The sequence below is a fragment of the Nycticebus coucang genome, chromosome 10 (genome assembly GCF_027406575.1).
Source record: "Nycticebus coucang isolate mNycCou1 chromosome 10, mNycCou1.pri, whole genome shotgun sequence".
NCBI classification, from domain to species: Eukaryota; Metazoa; Chordata; class Mammalia; order Primates; family Lorisidae; genus Nycticebus; species Nycticebus coucang.
In genome coordinates, this window is record NC_069789.1 from 37,392,305 (window position 1) to 37,415,344 (window position 23,040).

Genomic DNA, 23,040 nt, shown 5'->3' on the forward strand with positions numbered 1-23,040 from the left:
ATAATGGCAGATATTTTATTATAGGAAGTTTATCACTTACAAAATCACTTTAAAATACTAAAAGTTTGAAAACTGTAACCTTCCATGTACTCAAGGGAATCTTTCTTTAGCAATAATGTTATTCACAAATTTACTTCTATTTTTCTTTAATATTTAGGAACACACGCCAACAAAACAGCTTGAACTACACAGCTCTCAGCTACAACTAATCTCAAAATGATTTAAATTCATGGAGTAAAGATATAAAGTTTTCATTACTTCCATGATTAATGTTTCTGCTCTGAAACAGCAAAATGTAAAAGGCTTAAAATAAGTTTTTTTAAGATTATGAAGTAAAAAATGTTGTGATTCGGTTTCACGTGAATGATACATCTTGCTAAAGTAATGCTAGCAGCATTAAGAAATTGTTTAAAATTATTTTCAATCATTATCCCATGTCTCTAACATAATAGGCTTTTCCTTTCTCTATGTTTCGTATAGCCTGTTCCCCAAGGAGAGATATATATATATATATATATATATATATATATAAAAAATTAATGTAGTTGTAACAAAAATATGGCTATCACTATGGGAAAAAGAATCTCACAGGAAAAAAAGATAATAAACCAACGAAAAATTTACATTTGGAAGAAAAGTAGTATCACAAAAGCCAAATGATAGTATCTCAAGTGCCATTTGTATTCTGTCACTTTTAGTCAGAAAATCTGTTGAAAGAATTCGCTTTAAACACGAATCTTAAAGAACTGCAGGAAAGCACTTATTGGGGAGAAAACAGATTTATCTATCATCAATCAGTTGAACAGACAAGGTGTACAACGTAACTGGATACCAAACAAAACCCAGGCTTTGAAAGCATTAAACATCAATTTATTTAATACTAACCTGCTTAGATTTTGAGCGTTTTTTTGGTCCCTCATTTTTAACTTAAAACTTCTTGACTTCAAAAGGATCCCAATATCTTTTCCCAAAATATACCATCATATTGTAATCAAAAATACAAACCATGCTTATAAAATATACTTTTAAAGACTTGGAATCTTAGGAGGAAAAAAGCTTTTATTTTAAATGTTTCAAGGTTCAAAACAAGTTAAACAATGAAATAAACTCCCAAAAAAAAATCTTTTAAAAAGTCTTTCAAACAGGGGAAAAAGACCCACACACAAAAAAAAAAACAGGATATAATCAGTTATTCAAGATAAGGTTGTTACTAAAATAGCAAAAGGAAATCTTAAAATTTTCATAGTTCTGATAAAAGTCAATATTGTTGTTCAGGAAGATTTAGTTACTCTCTCGTAGTTGGTGAGAGAAAATAAGGATTTTCTAAATACTTTCTGGCTTGTCTGTTACATTCAATGTGCACCAGAATTTATTTTGTTATCAGAAAATATTCAGCTGAAAAACTCAAAATTTAAAATTGGCTCTCCTTATTACTTTGGACATTCTAATTTCATCATTTTTATGCTACCCCACACTCAGTATTCCCTCACTCCAAGAAAAATGTATCATAGGTAAAACTTTTCACCCTATTCATCCTATAAAAATATCAAAGAAAATTTTACTTTAAGAAATTGTTTCCTCCTTAAGATTGGTTTGTTCAACACATGTAATAGCTTGAACTTTTTAACTTTTTACAAGATGGTCTGTTCAATGTAGGTAATGTGTGTAGGACTCTCCTCTGTCTCATTCACATCCACGTACAGCTGCCCCTCAGTATCTGTGGGAGACTGGTTCTAAGACTATCCTTGGGTACTAACATCTGCTCATATTCAAGCCCCACTGTGCTGGCAAAATCTGGAGAAGCCATGCATTTGAAAATTCAGCCCTCTGTGTGTATGGATTTTGCACCCCACACACCCTGCATTTTTAATATGCATTTGGTTGTGAATGCTGAACCCTGAAATACAGAAGGCTGACTGTAATTACTGAAAAATATCTGCACGTAAGTGGGACCTCTGCAGTTCAGAACTGTGTTGTCTAAGTAGCCAGTTTCTATTTCATATGTGATGCTCATTATGATTATAGTATATGTAAAATAAAAAATGACTAGTAGGCTTTTCTCTCCATTACACATCTATTCCTTGGAAATGAATGGGAGAAACTCAAGTAGAGCCATGTTGTGATATTTTAGGTAATTCTACAAAGCTAAATCATCTCCTAGAAATGGTCTTAAATGAACAACTACCAACTTGCTTCTAACAATCACGTTGATCCATTTTGAAAATCCACCCAAACTGTGAACTCCTAAAACTTCTACAGTCAACATTTCAGGAATATGTAGCTAAGGACCCACCCAGGAAACTCCTAACCTGATCCCAAGTTCTGAAACAATCAAATGATAATGATTCAGCAGTGTCACTTCTCTGCTATTGTGACCTCCAAACTTTCAACTTGTTTCAACCTCCCAAATAGGACAAAAGATCTGTTACTATTTCTCAAAGATATCAATACTTTGAACATCAAAAATATCAAAAACAAACACAATGTGATCTTCATAAATTACTCATTTCAGGGAACTAATGAAACTAGTGCTATGCATGAAACTAATGCCTTTTTTTTTTTTTCCAGATTAATGTGAGGGTACAATTAGGTCACAATGTTCACATTTCTTAGGTACAGTCCCCTTTGTAGTTGTATGCCACACCCAAGAGGTGTTTATTTTGAACTATGAGCCTAAGAGTAATGGAGAAGAAATACTTTGACAAGTTTCTTTTCATCTCAACTGCCTAAATAATGTCCAGATATTCTGGCTATGATCAGAAGAACAGCCAACCCGAAGAATGACAAGCAGGCAGGAAAATAAGGGCTTACACTTAAGGTATTCAAACAAGTATTTCAAAAATGTGCCTGTCTTAACAAGCAGCATTTTAAGGTGTAAGAGGATAACACCTACCAGCTTTCCATTTCCAATTTCCCATTAATCTACATCATAAAAGAAACCTAATAACTTGGTATCTCTGAAATTGAAGCTTCGGCTCCTATCATTATTTTTTCCCCCACTCAAAATCCTTATTCGCTGTTTTTAAAAAATAGTCACACATTTGTGTTTGTATAAAGTTGTGCATTTATCAATAAGTCAGCCCTCCTGAGAAATGTCTACAGTCCAACATGCTGGTGCCCAAAGAATTCTGAGAGATGCATTACAATGAACTATAAATTCCCACAAGAAATCATTTTGAACTAATCCTCTGCCTTTAGGTAAACCAGATTAACTCCAAGTGATCTTTCTGGAAACTCGTTAAGTAAACATGATGTTTCAAATCTAACTACTTTCAACTCTCTTGGCAAAGGATTTTTCTTTCTAGGTTTTCTAGGTCAAATGACTGGCCCTCTGTAAGCAAAGATTCCCTGAATCACTCTTCTTTAAAGGAAATACAACATAAGATGGTCTCTCAAAACAGTTCTAACAAAGTGCATGCCATCTTCCTATATCTTTGGAATTGACAGGGTCAGTCTATGCAAGTTAAGGAACTTGGCGCCTAGCCAGCCACATTGTGTGCAGTTGCCTTCTATACTAAGTTAATCTTTCTTTTTTTTTTTTTTTTTTGTAGAGACAGAGTCTCACCTTATCGCCCTCAGTAGAGTTCCATGGCATCACACAGCTCACAGCAACCTCCAACTCTTGGGCTAAGGCGATTCTCCTGCCTCAGCCTCCCAAGCAGCTGGGACCACAGGCGCCTGCCACAACGCCCGGCTATTTTTTTTGTTGCAGTTTGGCCGGGGCTGGGTTTGAACCCACCACCCTAGGCATATGGGGCCGGCGCCCTACCCGCTGAGCCACAGGCACCACCAAGTTAATCTTTCTTAAGGAGGAAATGCAGATATTATTTACTAAAGAGATCTAAACTTTATCTTCATACAGGAAATAAGTTTGGGGGCTTTACTGACTTTTTCAATTTGATTTTACAGCATGTAGTAGGTGCTCAGTAAGCATTTCTTCAACATATGAATGCCGAATCTGAAACTAACAGGTGTAGTAGCTGCTCCTATCATCAGGATTCTTGCCTAATAAACTTCACAATGCTGCTCCCTTTCTGTCTCTGGAGTTCTCTAGAACTCACTATTCAGATTTTCCACAGCTTAGCTGTCTTTGCCCACAGCCAACTGAAAAACACCAAGAACTATAAAACAAATTTGAGTATCAGTTCCACTGTTTGACTTGTAGAAGTGTTACTGAAAGGTCTTTTCCTTAACCCTCTTGTCTCCCATGGCTGAAATGAAGGAACTCCATTATATGCATCATCTTTTTCCAAGTTGCCCAACTCAGGAATTTTCAAACTTATTCATGTGGCAAAGCACCAGAAAATCATGGTGCTCTTTATTAAATATCATGATGGTACTGAGAGAAGGATACCCTGAAAAAATAAGGTCTAAGAGAAAAGACCTGCAAGGTCCTCCCCACAGTGACCCAGCTCTTAGGAATTTGTAGAAACTTAACTTCCTGGGACCTGGAAACTTGCTTGCTTCAGCTTCTGTAAAAGCCCACGGTTCTGTAAAACCTGAAGCTTGAATCAGTTTCTCCAGGTTGATTCAAACTAACCACTGAGAAAGGTACCCATGGGCTGGAACTTTTTGCCTGGGGTTAAAAAAGGAGAAGACTGAGTGGGGCCATTCTGAATTCTTCTGTGCCTCGCTCGGCCGGCTGATATAAAGCCCTTCCTCTTTTAAACATGGTGTTTGGTTGTTTGTTCTCTCCATTGGGCCTTGTCTTCCTGCAACAGTACTTTGTGCAATAACATGAAACAGGCTATATTTGTCTGTCACACAAATTAGGAATGATGTTATTAAGAGAAAATTACTGTGTATATGTATGCGTATTTACACATACACCTCAAAAAACTCAACCAAGGCCCTGTGTATCACAGTAAGAAAGTTTATGATCTTACATGATCATTTCCAGGTCTTCCACTAACAATAATATAATTTAATTATCAATTGCCTCATTATCAATGTTCATCAACAGAAAGTAACAATAAGTACAACTTATATAAGAAAAATATCAAAACTAAGCAAATTCTATCTATTTAGCTTATCATTTTTTAGTTGACTTGGAAAAGACCACCTTTACTGAGACACAACCTAGTCCCCTTGTGGGATACCAATGTGCCACAGAAGCTTAATTTGAGAGTTACAGCTATGACATAATCAGGAAGAGTAAGATAGAGGGGATAGTTCCCCCCTCCTCAAAAAACCCCCTAATTATTCCTCTGCCAAACCTTTGCAGAGAAGTAGACTGATCCTTCTGGAGACCACCTAGGGCTGGGGAACCTGTAGCCTCAGGGCAACATGTGGCCCTCCAGATCCCTAAGAGCAGCCCCCACAACCAAACTTCATAGAACAAATCATTTTATTCAAAGAATTTCTTCTGTAAAATTTGGATTCAGTCCAAAGACCATACTCAAGGATCCAGAAGCTTTCTGATTACTGAATGTAGATGGAATGGTACAAATAAAAAAAAAATAATCATTAGGCAAATACCATAGTTATTGTCATAGGCAAGAACCATCAATAGATTCTAAAATCAGTGAACAAGAAGTTTGATGAGAAACAGGATATTTGCATAGTCTCAGAGTACTTCCCTACAAGAGAGTCACTAATTGCAAAGGGGAAAAACAGTAACTTTACAGAGTAAAAACTGGCAGACAGATACATTACAAAGTGTTCAAAGTTTTTTCACCATATAGAAATTATATGTATTCTAAATCTAAACCATAATCTTATATACAAAGTTTGACAATTAAGTTCTTAAAACTGCCCCTGTTCCTTGGCAGCACTGTACAAACAACCCAGTAAGGTTTCATAACCTTGGAATATCACTGTCTCACAGAGGTGTTCATGTTGACACATGGCAGTGTCTTGCTAAGGGTCATTCATTATTGTTTCATGTTTTTGTGTCCTGTTGTGAGAACATCAGAGCTTGAATTAAAACAATAAACAAACATTAAATTTCTTGTTAAACTCGGCAAGAGTGAAAGTGAAATCAGAGACATGTTAGTCTAAGTTTCTGGGAATAATACCACGAACAAAATGGCAGTATACAAATGGATTAAGTGTTTTTCTAAAAGGAGAGAAAGTGTCACTCATGAAGAAAGGCCAGGGCAGCCAGTAATGAGCAGAACTGATGAATACATTATAATAATTCATCAAATTGTGAGTCAAAATTATTGCTCACTGTGAGTAGCCTAGTAGACCAGGTATACTTTGATAGAAAAATAAGAAAATCTAACCAAAAATCTTGGCATGAGAAAGGTTTGTGCACAAATGGTCCCAAGGGATGATCAAAAGCAATGGAGAGTCAAAGATTGCCATGACCGGTTGGAGAGACAAGATGGGCTGTGTTATCACTGGTGATGAAACATGGGTGTGTAACACTAAGACCCTGAAACCACGTGTCAAAGGACACAATAGAAATCAGTCAATTCTCCATAACCAAAAAATTCTGTCAGTCTAAATCAAGAGCCAAAATGATGTGCTTTTTTTGATCTGAGAGGGATTTTTCATTATGAATTTGTATCAATTGTACAGTTAACCAAGTTTACTATTTGGAAGTGATGAAAAGGCTGCATAAAAAAGTTAGATGAAAATGACCTGAACTTTTTACCAACTCATGGCTGTTGTACCACAACAATGCACCAGCTCACATGAATTGTGGGGAGATTTAAACCAGTAAACAAATAACTGTATGGGAATACCATCCCTACTTACCTGATCTGGCACTCTATGACTTTTTCCTTACCTCAAGATGAAGGAAATATTGAAAGAAAGGCATTTTGATGACATTCAGGACATCAAGGGTAATAGCTCTGATGGTCATTCCAGAAAAAGAGTTCCAAAATTGCTTTGAAGGGTGGACTAGGCTTTGAAGTTGGTGCATAGGGGAGTATGATGACTGCATGAACTTACTGATGAGACCTCAGTAATTCACTAAAATCTTTACATGTGACAGATCTTAACAATCTCTCTGAAAATTTTCTTTTGAAAAAATTCTCTTTTAGTTTCTCTCATAATATTTTTTAATTTTTTTCACTGTATATTAATTTCTATGCATTTATACAGATGCACTCTACTGGTTTCCTATGTTCTTAATTGTCGTGATTACTATTTATTTCCAAGTAGGTTTAGCCTGTCATAAGAAGGCAGTAAATTTATATAATGCCATAATAAAATACTTTTCTTTGTTCCTTCCAGTTTCACAGGAAACAAAAGTCAGAGAAATGAGAAAGAAAAACATACAGGAAGTTTTAAAACTTGAAAAAGGAAACATACAGAAAATATTCTTCTCAATCCATTCATAAAGTTACCAAAAAAAATTTAATCCCTTTAAATTAACCTACGAATTTGTGATATTTCTCCTTCCTTCTCTAGACAAAGATCTTCTTAAATCTAATACAGACAAGAGAAAAATCTACCAAACTTTAATTTCCTTCTCCTTTTGCCATTGTATTGGAGTTCCCCTAAATATTTGACATTCCCAGATTAGAAAATAGGAGAAGCCACTCCTTTGTAGTGCAGATGATTATAACAGCCCTCCAGTAGTCAAGAAAAATTCTCACGCCTTCAAGGAGGAATTAAATTAAGAGACTGAATCTTAAAAAGATGAGGCAAAATTATTGGAAAATGATTATTCTTTCCAATGTATAATTATTTTATTGTTGCTTATCTCACAATATAAATATGCATGAAAAAAAAATTTAAGCCTAAAATGTCTCCATGTCCATTTCAGATAGAAATCAATAATTCTTTGTATGTCTATGGAGTATTTTGTTAAAGATCTGTCAAAGTTTCAATTCCATAATGAAGAAAATATCTGCTATTTTTTTCAGTATTAATTATTAAAGTCCATACCCTGCTCCACCTCAAAATTTCCCTTTTGTTGGTTCCTCTTGTTAACTGCCTTTTTAAATGTTTTAATGCAATTCAAAACTGTTTTTTCTTCTCTTCTTATGCTATGTGTAGATGTTGGATATACACAGATGTACACATAAATATATTATATGAAGGTACTCAATAATTTGTTTCAGTCCATTCTTTTTAATATAAGAACATCTTTTACATCCATTACAAAATCCAAAATTAAGATTCAAGCAGTATTTTTCCTTTAAGCCAAAACTAAAGGTGTAAGTGACCTGTAAAAACCTTCGAGAAACTGTAGCAACTAAAAAAAAATGTTATTAATTTTATAGTCTCAAACTATGCCTAACCTGCCAATAGGCTTTTGCCAATAAATCCATTATGAAGCTGCAAGCACAGCTTTTTATAATGCAAAGAGAACTGAAGGAAGGAATAAAAAATAAAAACAACTGTGTGAACATCTTGTTCCTTTATTAAAATCCATTACTGTCAGCAACCAAAGTAGTATTTTATCCCTAATTCTAAAGGATATCAACAAGTTCTGCTTTGGTGGTATACAGCAGACCTGTCAGTTTTCTCAGTCACACAAGTTAAAACTAACTTTCCTATATATAACATTTTTCTAAAACCCTCTGGACATCGTATTTTAAGATGACATCCTCCAGTTACATGTAGTCTTCTCTGTCCACACACAAAAGCCATATTTTCCATACAGCTATCTTTATTTTTGGGTACTTCAATGAAATGGAAAATGTTGCCTCCTCTTTAAAAAAATCTGAGTTCTACCCCGTGACAAACAGCCTTCCCATGAAATCTGCTATAAAGGCCTAAGCAGACTGTATTCCCCAGAATTGAAGGGTCATTGTAGAAATGATTTTAAATTAATTATGTTCATTTACTTTCTGTTCCAAAATAGTATATCCATACTGAAAACACACTGGATCACACAGAAAAGCACAATGAAGTAACAATCACCCATGATCCTAATGCCCTCTTCATATCCTGGTATATACTGGGTGTATGTCCACTCTTTTTTATATGCACAAGTCTGTTTCTCTTTTTAAAATATAACTGAGATTGTGTAGCCTTCAATTTTCCCACTTAAAATCGTAACAATGACTTTCTTAAGTTAATTTATACTTCATAAACATAAATTGTAATCATTGCATGATACTCTGCTTACAGATACCTCATCATTTATTCAAACATTCCTCCATGATTGAACATTTAGATAGATTCCGATTTTTGTTGCTTTATAAAAGTACCTCAATCATGAATTAGTATGAATGGTAATACCTTTATGCATGCCTCCCTTTTTGCATATTTGTTATTATTTCTTTGTAACTTCTAGAAGTGAAGTCTTGATACATATTATAAAGTTGCTTTCTTTAATGTTATGCTAATCTGCATTCTACAAGCAATGGATGAAAGTTTGTATCAGCAAATCCTCAATAATATACTGTTATAGTAAAGAATATTTGGTTAATCTTAACAATAGCATCTTATTTTAAACTGGTATTTCTTTGATTATTAGGGAAATTAAATCCTTTTAATATACACTAGTTATGTGTGTCTTCTTTTGTGAATTGCCTTTTTAATCTCTTAAGACTTTGGTCTTTTTCCTATCTGTGTTTTTAACAATTTATATTTTATGGATATCAATCTTCTGATACTCGATGCAACTACAGTTGTGCTAACCTGCTTTTCATCTTTTTTGTTCATAAATTTTATGTCTTAAAAGTGACTTTGAGATATATTCTTCTTATTCTACAGTAGAAACAGATACACATACACAATTAAATTTCACTTAAATTGAAAATTCTATGATATATGGATATTCTTTATATATATTCAAACTTTCTTTACCAAACCCTCATGACATCATATGAGGTTGCTATTAATAATAAAAAAAAAAAACAGGACACAGTTCATTCATTTCATCACTACCACCTCCTTCACACCACAGTACCCTCACTTTTTAACAGCCAATGCTAAACATACTTAAGTGTGATAAATAGGCATCAGATTGCTCGTTGGGGTTTAAAGAACCTTGACATATTTTATGTGGCAAAGAAATAGAGAAGTAAAAATATTTCTCTGAGGCCTCAAACAGGTGTCTTATTGCCAGAGAATGAACTGTCATTTAAAATATTAAATAACTCTGTTTTTAAAACAAATGTTATACTAACAAGCACAATTTAAAAACTGAAAGTTATTAAAAGTCCTTCCGTGAAAGAGCTAGTTTTTGTATAAGGTAAAACTATCAGAGCCCCTAATCTATTACGGGGAAGATGCTTTAACTGTTCAAAAGAAGAGAAGAGAAAAACAAACAAAAACCAATCTGCCAAATAAACACACATTAATTAAAGTGCTCCCTTTATTTATACCCCCAAAAGCAATTATTTATACTTAATTATAAATAAAATCATGCTATTCATACTAAAGGGCAGACCTCAGATTTCCTGAAAAGAAATTTTAAGATTACAAAAGTTCCCTTCAAGATCTTTTTAAATTTTAAAAAGAACCTTTGAAGTTTTTGTTCTCAAAAGTAAGTAAACTTATACAACATATAATATGTTCCATTTCTACAATACTTTAGGCTTAGAAAAATGCTTTGTCCATAAAGATTACAATTGATTCTTATAATACCTATCTTTCACATAGGCACTTATGCTGAGAGTATTATATGAATCAATCATCTAAAAGCTAATCCCAGTGCAGAACTCCTCCCTGGAGATGTTTCTATCTCACCCACTGTCTCTTTCTGAAGTCAAATGTCTATGAGCATAAGGGAAGCCTTTGAGCACCCTGGAGCCAATCTAAGCATTAAACCAAAGGACTCTGGGTTAGAAATGAATAAAAAGCACTGGCCAAAAAATGTGAACCATTTACCAAAAGAAAAAAACATAATAAAAAATTAAAATTAACCATAACTAAATTACTTTCAAATAAAACCACTGAGATACAACTTTTACTTATCAATAGGCCAAATTCAAACTAGTTGATACCCCACACTGGCAAAGATATGGGGAAATGCACAGCTCTGCCTGTGAGTGAGACTGTGAACCAGTGGAACTGTTCTAAAGAGCAATATACTAATAGTCAGTGATAAAAAAAAAAAAAAAAGACCTTTAAAAATACCCTTTAAATCTCTCAATTAATGCAGAAAAAGCTTTTGATAATACCCAGACATTTCTTAAAGTGATAGAGGCCATCTACAGTAAACCCACAACCAATTATCGCATTGAATGGAATTACATTGAAATCATTTCCACTTAGATCAGGAACCAGGAAAGATTGTCCATTGTCTCCACTGCTTTTCAACATTGTAATGGAAGTCTTAGCTATCGCAATTAGGCCAGAAAAGGCGACCAAGGGTATCCATATAGGGTCAGAGGAGATCAAACTTTCACTCTTCACAGATGATATAATTGTATATCTGGAAAACACCAGTGATTCTACCACAAAACTTTTAGAAGTGATCAAGGATTACAGCAGCATCTCAGGTTAAAAAATCAACACTCATAAATCGGTAGCCTTTATATATACCAACAATAGTCAAGCTGAAAAAACAGTCAAGGACTCTATTACTTTCACAGTAGTGTCAAAGAAGGTAAAGTATTTGGGAGTTTACCTAACAAAGGACGTGAAAGATCTCTATAAAGAGAACTATGAAACTCTAAGAAAAGAACTAGCTGAAAATGTTAACAAATGGAAAAACATACCATGCTCATGGCTGGGAAGAATCAATGGACATTGTTAAAATGTCCATATTACCCAAACCAATATACAATTTTAAGGCAATCTCTATTAAAGCTCCACTGTCATACTTTAAAGATCTTGAAAAAATAATACGTCGTTTTCTATGGAATCAGAAAAAAACCCAAATAGCCAAGACATTACTCAGAAATAAAAACAAATCAAGAGGAATCACGCTATCAGACCTCAGATTATACTATAAATCTATACTATAAAGTGATCAAAACTCCATGGTACTGGCACAAAAACAGAGAGGTAGATATATGGAACAAAACAGAGAACCAAGAGATGAACCCAGGCACTTATTGCCATTTGATCTTCGATAAGCCAATTAAAAACATTCAGTGGGGAAAAGATTCCCTATTTAACAAATGGTGCTGGGTGAACTGACTGGAGATCTGTAGAAGACTGAAACTAGACCCACATCTTTCACCATTAACTAAGATAGACTTACACTGGATTAAAGATTTAAACTTAAGACATGAAATTATAAAAATACTAGAAGAAAGTGCAGGAAAACACTTGAAGAAATGGGCCTGGGAGAATATTTTATGAGGAAGACCCCAGGCAATTGAAGCAACACCAAAAATACATTACTGGGATCTGATTAAACTAAAAAACTTCTGCACAGCCAAAAATATAGTAAGTAAAGGAAGCAGACAGCCCTCAGAATGGGAGAAGATAATTTGCAGGTCATTCTCCGACAAAGGTTTAATAACCACAATCCATAGAGAACTCAAACCTATTAGCAAGAAAAGAACAAGTGATCCCATCTCAGGCTGGGCAAGGGACTTGAAGAGAAACTTCTGTAAAGAAGACAGGCGCATGGCTTACAGACATATGAAAAAATGCTCATCATCCTTAATCATCAGAGAAACGCAAATCAAACCCACTTTGAGATATCACCTAACTCCAGTAAGATTAGCCCTTATCACAAAATCCCAAGACCAGAGATGTTGGCATGGATATAGAGAAAAGAGAACACTTCTGCATTGCTGGTGGGAATGCAAACTAATACGTTCCTTTTGGAAAGATGTTTGGAGATCACTTAGGCATCTAAAATAGACCTGCCGTTCTATCCTTCAATTCCTCTACTAGGTATATATCCAGAAGACCAAAAATCACTTTATAACAAAAATATTTTGCACCAGAATGTTTATTGCAGCCAATTCATAATTGCTGAGTCATGGAAGAAGCCCAAGTGCCCATCGACCCATGAATGGATTAATAAACTGTGGTAAATGTACACCATGGAATATTATGCACCCTTAAAGAAAGATGGAGATTTTACCTCTTTCATGTTTGCATGGATGAAGCTGGAACATATGCTTCTCAGCAAAGTATCTCAAGAATGGAAGAAAAATTATCCAATGTATTCAGCCCTACTATGAAACCAATTTATAGCTTTCAAATGAAAGCTATAACCCACCTAATAGCCCAAGAAGAGGGGTAGGGAAGAGAGAGAGGAGAGGGAAGGGGGAAGGATGGGTGGAGGAAGGGTAATTGGTGGGAACAAACCTACGGTGCATTTTACAAAGGTACATGTTAAATTTACTAAGTGTAGAGTATAAATGTCGTAACACAATAACTAAGAAAATGCAGTAAAGACTATGTTGACCAGTTTGATGAAAATATTTCAAATTGTATATAAAACCAGCACATTGTATCCCATGATTGCATTAATGTACACAACTATGATTTAATCAAAAAAATACCCTTTAATCCAGAAATCCCATTGCCATAGATTACCCTATAACTAAACCTAAACGTTCATTAAAATAGTATATTCTAGAATATCTGTTGCAGCATTCTTTACTTAACAAAAAAGAAAAAAGAAGACAGAAGAAGCGGGGGGAAGAGGAGAAAATAGAAGCAAAGTATCAAAAGGGAACTATTCATAGCTAAAGAAATTAAGGTCCATTCATACAACAGAGATTTATGCAGCCATTAAAAATACTTGTCTTTTTATTAATACTTCTTTATTTTCTTAATCTATACTTTAAGTCCTTGATTTTTTTCCCTTTATTCACTCTTTTCAGATAAATCAATTGGTTTTCCCTTTATTTACCTTTTTCAGAATAATCAATTGGTTCCTTACCACCCTCTAATTTTGACCAATGAAGTATGAATTTTTTTTTTTAAACTGTTTTTGAAGCTCAGCTCATATTTTTTATCCTTCTCTCATCCAACTTCTGATTGCCACTTTATTCCCGGAGGCGACATCTGAAATGCCTCAGAAACCAGGGGGAAAACGCTCTACAACAGAAGAGGGGAGAGGAGGGAAAGGAAAGGGACTGTTCAAGTAAAAATCACACCAACAAAATCCAACTGTCAATAGAAATGTACTGATAACTCGCCATATAGCAGAGTACAGAATCCTGAACATACTAAATCTTTAACAAGTATTTGTTTAATTCATTAATGTATGAAGAACACTTAAGGGTAGGAATATCATTAATCATCATAGTGGTTATACACAACAGAATCTATTTAGAATACTGTTAAATTACTTGTTATTGGCTCACTATTTCAGGCTTTTACTTTATGTTTATATAATAAAGTATAAACTTAGGGCACACACTACAATAGAATCCCATTATATTTAAAGACCCATTAGGGTGAGCCGTTACTGGCAAAAGGATCAAAAGTGATCAGCATTCCCAATAGATGTAGCTTCTGCCTCTTAACTCTTATCTTCTTTTAAAGCCATCAACACTAGCTCTGACTATTCTGAACCAGTTCACCATATCATTTTCTAAGATTCTATTATTTAAAGTTATTTCTAAACTGTCCTTAAAGCACTTCTTCTGTTTACCCTGTTATTAGGGAACTCTTGCTTACCCTCAATGGCTTCCAACTGCTCTTCCCACATACCCTAAATTACTCAGTGAGCCCTACAGAGTTCTGTAGGATCTGGCTCATACCTACTTCTCTAGCCTTTCATCTGGCACCACCTTTCTCCCCTTGGACCTCTCCATTCCACTAGCCTCTCTTCAGCTCCTTCTATTGGCTGTGCTCCTTCCTTCATCTCAGGCTTATTCCCATGGGTTAGACCACTCTACCTCCCTTCTTCACTCAGTTCCTGCTCTTTTCCTTCGAAGCTCAGCTCTAGGATACTTCTCAAGGAAGCCTTTCAAGATACTTCCAAGGACAGTGCCTGTGGCTCAGTGAGTAGGGCGCTGGCCCCATATACTGAGGGTGGTGGGTTCAAACCTGGCCCCAGCCAAACTGCAACAACAACAAAAAATAGCCAGGCGTTGTGGCGGGCACCTATAGTCCCAGCTACTCAGGAGACTGAGGCAAGAGAATCGCCTACGCCCAAGAGCTGGAGGTTGCTGTGAGCTGTGACGCCACAGCACACTGAGGGCAACAAAATGAGACTCTATCTCCAAAAAAAAAAAAATGCACAAATCCCCCTAATAGAGTAATTCATAATACACTGTTGCACTTGTCCTTAAAGATACCGATCACACATACTACTCACGTATGTTTGAGTCATTAGTTGTCTTCCCCTACTAGTCTCTAAAGTTATGTAAGGGTGGGATGACATCTGTGCTCCTCAGTGCTTGGCACTTTATCTCCAGTGCTTGGCACTTCTGCCTCTCCTACAAAAGACATTTTAGATAAGCTCCTTATTCCTCACAACAAATTGAGATGAAGAAAATACTATCCCTGTTTTATAGATGAGGTAACAAGCTTAGTGATAAAGCAACTTGCCCAAACCACAGAGTTAGGAGGAAGCAGAGAAGTGACAAACTCTCGTGCCCCTCTGACTCCAGAGGCTTCATTCTTTCTCTCTCTCCTTGCTTCTTTTACAACAGGTTCACAGATTCACTTCCATTCATGTGCAAGATTTCAAACATAAAGAGAAATAAAGAGACTAACACGAATATCCATGTACTAACCTCCCAGATTTTTAAAATATTAACATTTTGCCTTCTTTCATTTTTTTTTAAATAAAACATTACATGTAGAATAAAGTCCCCTGAGGAATGCTCCAGGATCCTATTCCCTTTCTTCCTTCAAAAGAAGTAACCACTCGCCCAAATTTGGGGTTTTCATTCCCATGTGTGTCTTACACCATTACTACATGTGCTTCCATAAACACTGAATGTACTGTTTCTCATGTTCTCAAACTTTACATAAACATGATTATAGGGATCACGGTGAAACTGGCCCTTTTCCCTTTGGTTGGTTCGCTGAAAGATCAACTCACAATTATGGTAGATTAACAAGAGAAAGGTTTATTTCCAAATACCATGTGGGGGGCAATCACAAAAATGATTACCCAAAGTCTCAGTGATGGTCAGAGACTTTTAAAGATGCCTTTTAGAAGGTGGTGGTGGGGAGTGTGGAAAGTATATGCGCAGGATAGTGGTTGCTACGGGGGATTTGTGTAGATGGATGGAAACAGACTGAATTCTAGTTTTTTTGTTTGTTTGTTTTGCTTTGTTTTAGAGACAAAGTCTCACTATGTCACCCTGGGTAGAGTGCTGTAGCATCACAGCTCACAGCAACCTCAAACTCTTGGGGTTAAGCGATTCTCTTGCCTCAACCTCCCAAGTAGCTGGGACTATAGGCGCCCACCACAACGCCCGGCTATATATATATTTTGTTTGTTTGTAGTTGTCATTGTTGTTTGGCAAGCCCAGGCTGGATTCAAACCCTCCAGCTCCGGTGTATGCAGCTGGCGCCCTAGGCTGCTGAGCTATAGGCACCAAGCCTGAACTATAGATTAACCTGAGAGACAGGTCTCCATGCTTCAAATGACCTTCAGAGTCAGGTCTACTGGTATGCACTAAGAAGTCAGCAGCCCCTTCTCATTCTTTTATAGAGGAGAGGCCAGTGCTTTCTGATCATGAATGGCCTTTTAATTCAAAATATTATTTATACAGAAGAATCATGTTTTGGGATGAAATTTCCTTAGCTCCTTCACTATCAAATCATATCTATCATACTGCAATATTTTTGTCCAATGCCATTTTTGAGACTTATGTTCATACACAGCTCAACTTTGCTCTTTTTAACTGACAGATTTTATTCCACATATAAAGATATCAAAATTTATTCAATCTCTTCAGTAAAAAAAACAAAATTTGCCTAATCTTTTTTGATGAACATGTAGGTAGTTTTGGTACTGTGCAATTACAGTGTTTCAGTGAACCTTTTCAGGTATGTCTCCTTGTACATAAGTACAAGTAAATATGTACTCTCCTATATTTCACTAAAAAATGAGATTGCTGAAAAAAAGAGTATGTGAATAAAAGATGCAAATCTAAAAAAAAAAGATAAAAATCTGCTCACCTGGGTGGTGCCTGTGGCTCAAAGGAATAGTGCACCGGCCCCATATGCCAGAGGTGGCGAGTTCAAACCCAGCCTTGGCCAAAAACTGCAAAAAAAAAAAAAAAAACCACAAATCTGCTCACCAAAGTATTGATTCTGTAACTTTGTATTTATTTATTTATTTATTTATTTATGTATGTAAGAGACAGGGTCTCGTTGTCACTCAGGCTGGAGTACCATGGCCTGATCATATTCATTGCCTCCTCAAACTCCTGGGCTCACAATGTCCTCCTGCCTTCAGCCTTCCCAGTAGCTAGAACTGTAGGGGCACACCACCATACACAGCTCTTTCTTGTTTTCTTTTTTTTTTTTTTTGATAAAGATGGAGTCTCATTATGTTGCCCAGGACAGTCTCAAACTCCTGGTCTTCAGTGATCCTCCCACCTCAGCCTCTCAAGTGCCAGGCTGTGATGGATGGTGAGCCACCAAGCCCAGCCCTCTACTTATCTTCATTGAAGATTAAAAGGATATCACAATATATACTCCAGAAGCTGGATTTTATTGTCCTCTTCTATGTCTACAACTGACTGACTGCAGCCATACTTCTCCATACACTATTAAAGATTATGAAGTTAAATGAGCATCCAAATTAGGGGAATAAGAATAGCCATTTAAAAATTGATTAAACAATATTCTGTGTCAGACATTATTCTAGGATTCTTAAAAAAAAAATACCTTTTAATCCTAATGACAACCATAAGATAGTAGATACAGTAGATACTGTGTTTTTTTTTTGTTGTTTGTTTGTTTTGTTTTGTTTTTTGACACAGAGTCTCACTCTGTCGCCCTCAGTAGAATGCCATAGCGTCACAGCTCACAGCAACCTCCAACTCTTGGGCTTAAGAGATTCTCTTGCCTCAGCTTCCTGAGTATCTGGGACTACAGGTGCCTGCCACAACAACCAGCTATTTTTTGTTTCAGTTGCCACTGTTGTTTTAGGTGGCCGGGACTGGGTTCAAACCTGCCACCCTTGGTATATGGGACTGGCACCCTACCCACTGAGCCACAGGCACTGCCCAAGAGTTAGATACTATCATTTTGACATCTGATAGATGAAATTTGCCTTTAAAACTCTCCTTCTCAGAATTTTCCTGGCTATCATCATATACTTTTCTCTTTCAGGAAAACTTAAGAATCATGTACATATGTATCTTAACATAAAATAAAAGTAGTCAAGAACTCTTTTAATGTTAATTCATAACAGGCTAAAAAAATGCTTTCTGATGCTATTTTCTACCTATAATACTCTTTCCCCCTCTCAAAGATCTCAGAGAGGTCCTGATCCCTTATATATGAAAGAGAAAAGAAAGCCAAAATAGAGTTTAATTTGTAGTATATTTTATAGTTTAATGTGTATCACACATACAGAAAATATACAGCTATGTATAAAAAAATGAATTGGGGATAATATAAAAAAAATCTAAATTTAAGGTTATCTGTGTAAGGTCCAAGCTAAATGACCCACTTGCCCTAGCCCACTATAAGACCTGAATTCTCTCTCATTTTCTACTCTGTATTTACCTCCTCCACAAAATTAGTAAACTAATGACTTCCTTTGATCTAATGATTATATAATTTTCACTTATAAGTTATAATAATAGTAGGTGTAAGAGATGGTCAAAAATACTCATGAAGGGTTAACTACAGCAGTCTCATTTAGAAAGGTAAAGATTAAGAAAATAAAATTTCTTTATTTTTCTCTACGATTGTTTCATCATCTACAATTTATTTTGCTCTTTTGTAGCCTGAATTAACTAATCCTTAAAGTTATCACCAGCTGTGAGATTGGACACTCGTGTTTTCTGCGAGCTTTGTTAGGTCCTCAGAATGAAAGAATTCCCTTGTTAAAATGTAGTGCTTGAATCATGTTCTTGGTTACAACTAAAGATATTACTTTGGTGGTATTGTCATAAAAAGACAAAAGCTTATAACAGCAGCAGCTAATTATAACACATACACACCTTAACCAAGAAAAAGGTTAGGATTTTGTTTTCTCCATTCCAAATATACACCATTTGTTCCAAGTATTTTTTCTCACAGTTATAAAATTTTATATGAAGAACAGCTTTGTTAGTGCTAAGAGAAACCTATGACTAACTGGTTCCTGGTAAATATTACATCCAAAAATATTTTTCTTTTATTAGTACCTGTGATTTAAAATAAACAAATAACCTCTTAGGCCTAGAGGCGTCCCCAATGTTGGAAAATTACAACAGCATTTACACTTATTTGAACTTATTGAAGGCTCAGGAACCTTAGAACTTATGAAAATTCATCAATGCCCAGAGTTTATTTTTTTCCCTTTTAAATATAAACTGTAATTACACTGAGCAATTCACTTCTTAGCAAAAGGAAGTTTCAAGTCTTAGGTCAAAAGCATTATGAGAATTTATTAACTTTGTTTTTTAATGGAAACAATGAATCTTCCTTGGTGAAGAGAGTGATCCAGGAAGTATCCAACCATATGTGTTTCTATTTTTCATATTACATGCCTAGATATTTTCTGGACACCCCTCATATATCAACTTTAATTAGCTTACTGCTAATGCAACATGTTTACAAAAAATGACATTTGAATCTTTGAAAAATTATTTCTGAAATAAGATAAAAATTCTTAATTTTATTATGTGAATCAAGAATATGGGCAATTGAAAACTTTGATCTTAGGGAAAGCACATTTAAAAATTAGCTTCAGTATGCTCCTTCCTGTATATGTCATTATTGAAGAATTTCAGCGTATTAGAAACTACTGGAATAGAATCAATCAGCAGCCAAATCATCATCTGTAGTTTTCTTCTATGAGAAATTCTATTAACTAACATCACTGTTATAAATTCATTTAAAAAAAAAAAATCAGGGCTGGGGGCAGGCTCACACCTATAATCCTAGCACTTTGGGAGGTAAGGTAGGGGGGAAGTAAGCTCAGGACTTCCAGGCCGGCCTGAGCAAAAGCAAGATCTTGTCTCTACAAAAAATAGAAAAATTAACTGAGTTAGTCTGTGTGGTGGCAGGTGCCTGTTGTCTTACCAACTCAGGAGGCTGAGTCAGGAGGATCGTTTGAGCCCAGGAGTTTGAGGTTGCTGTGAGCTAGGCTGAGGCCATGGCACATGAGCCCTGGTGACAGAGCAAGACTGCATCTCAAAAAAAAAAAAAAAATCGTGGCTCAAACAATCTTTCTGCCTTAGCCTTCTGAGTAGCTGAGACCACAGGTATATGAAATATGAGCCCAGGTGACAAAGCAAGACTGTGCCTCAAAAAAAAAAAAAAAAAAAATCCTGGACTCAAACAATCTTCCTGACTAGCTGAGACTACAGGTGCATGCCACTATGTCTGGCTAATTTTTTTTTTTTTTTTTTAGAGATGGGGTCTTGCTATGTTGCCTAGGCTGGTCTTGAACTCCTGGCTTCGAGCAGTCCTCCTTTAGCCTCCCAAAGTTCTGAGATTATAGGGATGAGCTATATAGAAAGAAGGAAAGGGAAGGCGGAAGGAGGAAGGGAAAGGAAAGAAAAGGAAAAAAGATTTTAAAAAAAACTACATAAGGGTAGGTACAGTAGCTCGTGTGTATAATCTCAGCACTTTGGGAGGCTAAGGTAGGAGGACTGCTTGAAGCCAGGAGTTCAAGACCAGCCTGGGCAACATAACAGGACCCCCATCTCTAAAAAAAAAAAAAAAAAAAAAAAAATTAGCTAGCTGTAGTGGCATACACCTGTAGTCTAAGCTGCTACTCAGGAACTGAAGCAGGAAGATTGAGCCCAGGATTTTTTGTTTTGTTTTTAATTCTTTTTTATTTTAATTAAATCATAGATGGGTACATTAATGCAATCACGGAGTACAATGTACTGGTTTTACATACAATTTGAAATATTTTCATCAAACTGGTTAACATAGCCATCTACCCTTGTAAAATGCACCCTACGTGTGTGTGTGTGTGTGTGTGTGTGTGTGTGTGTGTATTTTGAGACATAGTCTCAGCTCTGTCACTTGGGCTCATGTGCCATGGCCTCAGCCTAGCTCACAGCAACCTCAAACTCTGGGCTCAAGCGATCCTCCTGAGTAGCTGGGACGACTGGCATGTGCCATTCTACCTGGCTAACCTGGGTTACATAGTAAACATATAAAAACACAGTCTCCTCAAAATCATTCTCCCTCCTATTCATAGAGGTTCACACTCTTTCCAAGAGTTTGCTTCAAGCCTGACAACTATCTGATCTCCCTTTCCCTTTAGATATCCCTCTCACTAATTTCTGAACAGGCACATTGGCCTGAGCACTAGAGAAGAGAGAAAAGCTTATTTTCAATTTTATATTTATCAATGCCTACAAAAACTTGTACCAGTATCCTAACTTCTTACATTATATGGTGGTTAGAAGTCAATTATTTACAACAAAGATACACCTGACAAGGAACCATAAAACCTAGCCTCCATTTCTAGCTTTGCCACTAACTATTGACATGACATTGACAAGTTACTTAACTGGAGGTCCATTTCCTCCACTAAATAATGAACTGCTTGGCCAGTCAATGTCTAAAGTCCCTTTACACTAAGTCAATGACACTACATTGTTTAATAAGCAGACTTTATGAGAGCCCAGAAAGGGGAGTTTACCAAAAGAACCTTTGTATAACTTGCACAAAGGGCTTGCTAACAAATTAACTATATGAAAAAAGAAAAAAAGTATTTTAACGCAAGAAAGCAAACTATTTCAGTACCTCCACAAGAATGTAATAATTACCTGTTTAGAGACAAATATGATAACCACAACCGTAATAATCAATTCCTTGAAGCAGTATGTTTAAAATCTGAATGTCTGACAGATTTCCAATTATTACATATCTTAAAAATAATAAAAATTATTTATTTGCAAAATGTAGTAAGTTTTGAATGACCAACAAGTTTGTCTCTGCTTATGGCTTCTCCAATTTCTAGATTTTTTTCATCTATAAAAGTGAGAAGTAAACCACAAGCTTATAAGATTCATTGATTCATTTAACCTATTTTCACTGAATACCTACCATGTGCCAAGCATGTGTTTTATAGGATGGGTACAATTGTGAAAAAGAAACATGACCACCCTACATTATTTCCATTGCCGAGATGGTATAATTCTATGGTTCTGCACCTCATACTACTTTCTAATACAAACTGGTCCTCCTCTTAGAGTGGATTTAGTTAAATTTTACTATGTGTCTTTTAAAAGACTCATGTATCATTCTTTACAAATGTTCTACTGCATTCTTAAAGACTAAAAAGAACATTAATTTTCACTTCAGTTGGCACAGAAGCTTGCTGAACTGCAAATTTACAGGAAAGGGGTGTCAATCCAACTACCTTTAGGTCACGAGTGATATTAAAATATACTTAGATTTTAATTTGCCTAATCTTCACCTTAAAATATGCAAAGAGGGAAATATAAAACTATCCCAAGAATATTATCATATCTCTGAGGCCCAATCTCCTGCAGAAGAAAGGAGTGAAAATAAAAGAAGCCACAAAAAACGTTGAAAAGCTAAAATAAGTGAAGGTATGTGCTGTGTCCAAAGAACAACTGCAGAAAGAAACCTGCCTGGCTGTCTCCTCTCCTTACCCCACCCCATACCCATCTCTTTTTTAAGCGGAAATGGGTTAAGCAGGGAGAGCCAGATATCAACCTACAGAAGTCAACACTGAACTTCAGTGACCTGTGGTGGCCTACGTTTCTTTTTGCTTAGTAACTTTCACCAGTTGTCATCTGGATTACATTTCTGGAGTGGGTATACTCACTGAAGATGACTCTTCATAATAAAGCCTGACAGGAGGCCCCTAAATGAATATTCAACAAAAAAAGAAAAACTAACTTCAGCTAAAAGCACAAAAACATTTCAGGAAATGCCAATGCCTCTCATAATTAATACTGTTGGTGTGTCTATAAAAATCAGTAATGCCAGGCTTATGTTGGAACAATTTCTAGTTATGCAGATAAACCAAAATAGAGAACAGGGAATCTATGATATAACAACGTTTTGCCCCACAAAATATTTCTTAAGCAGCAATTGTAGGATTTTAGCCTTAAATGTCCACACTTAAAAGAGAAGAATACAGTAGAACCT

At 35.7% G+C, this 23,040-nt stretch overlaps 1 protein-coding gene across 6 annotated transcripts in view; it reads right to left on the reverse strand.

Moving 5' to 3' along the window:
* The window catches only part of DISP1 (dispatched RND transporter family member 1), a 278,204-nt gene that overhangs the window by 134,776 nt on the left and 120,388 nt on the right, over positions 1–23,040 (reverse strand). For 3 of the 6 annotated variants that reach the window (XM_053607070.1, XM_053607069.1, XM_053607066.1), the window contains 2 exons: positions 16,915–16,999; positions 15,095–15,215 (listed from right to left, as the gene is read on the reverse strand). The exons of the other annotated variants lie outside the window; for them this stretch is intronic. The gene's annotated coding sequence lies outside the window, so the exon portion shown is untranslated. The remainder of the gene's footprint in view (positions 1–15,094; positions 15,216–16,914; positions 17,000–23,040) is intronic. 6 annotated transcript variants of the gene reach the window in all.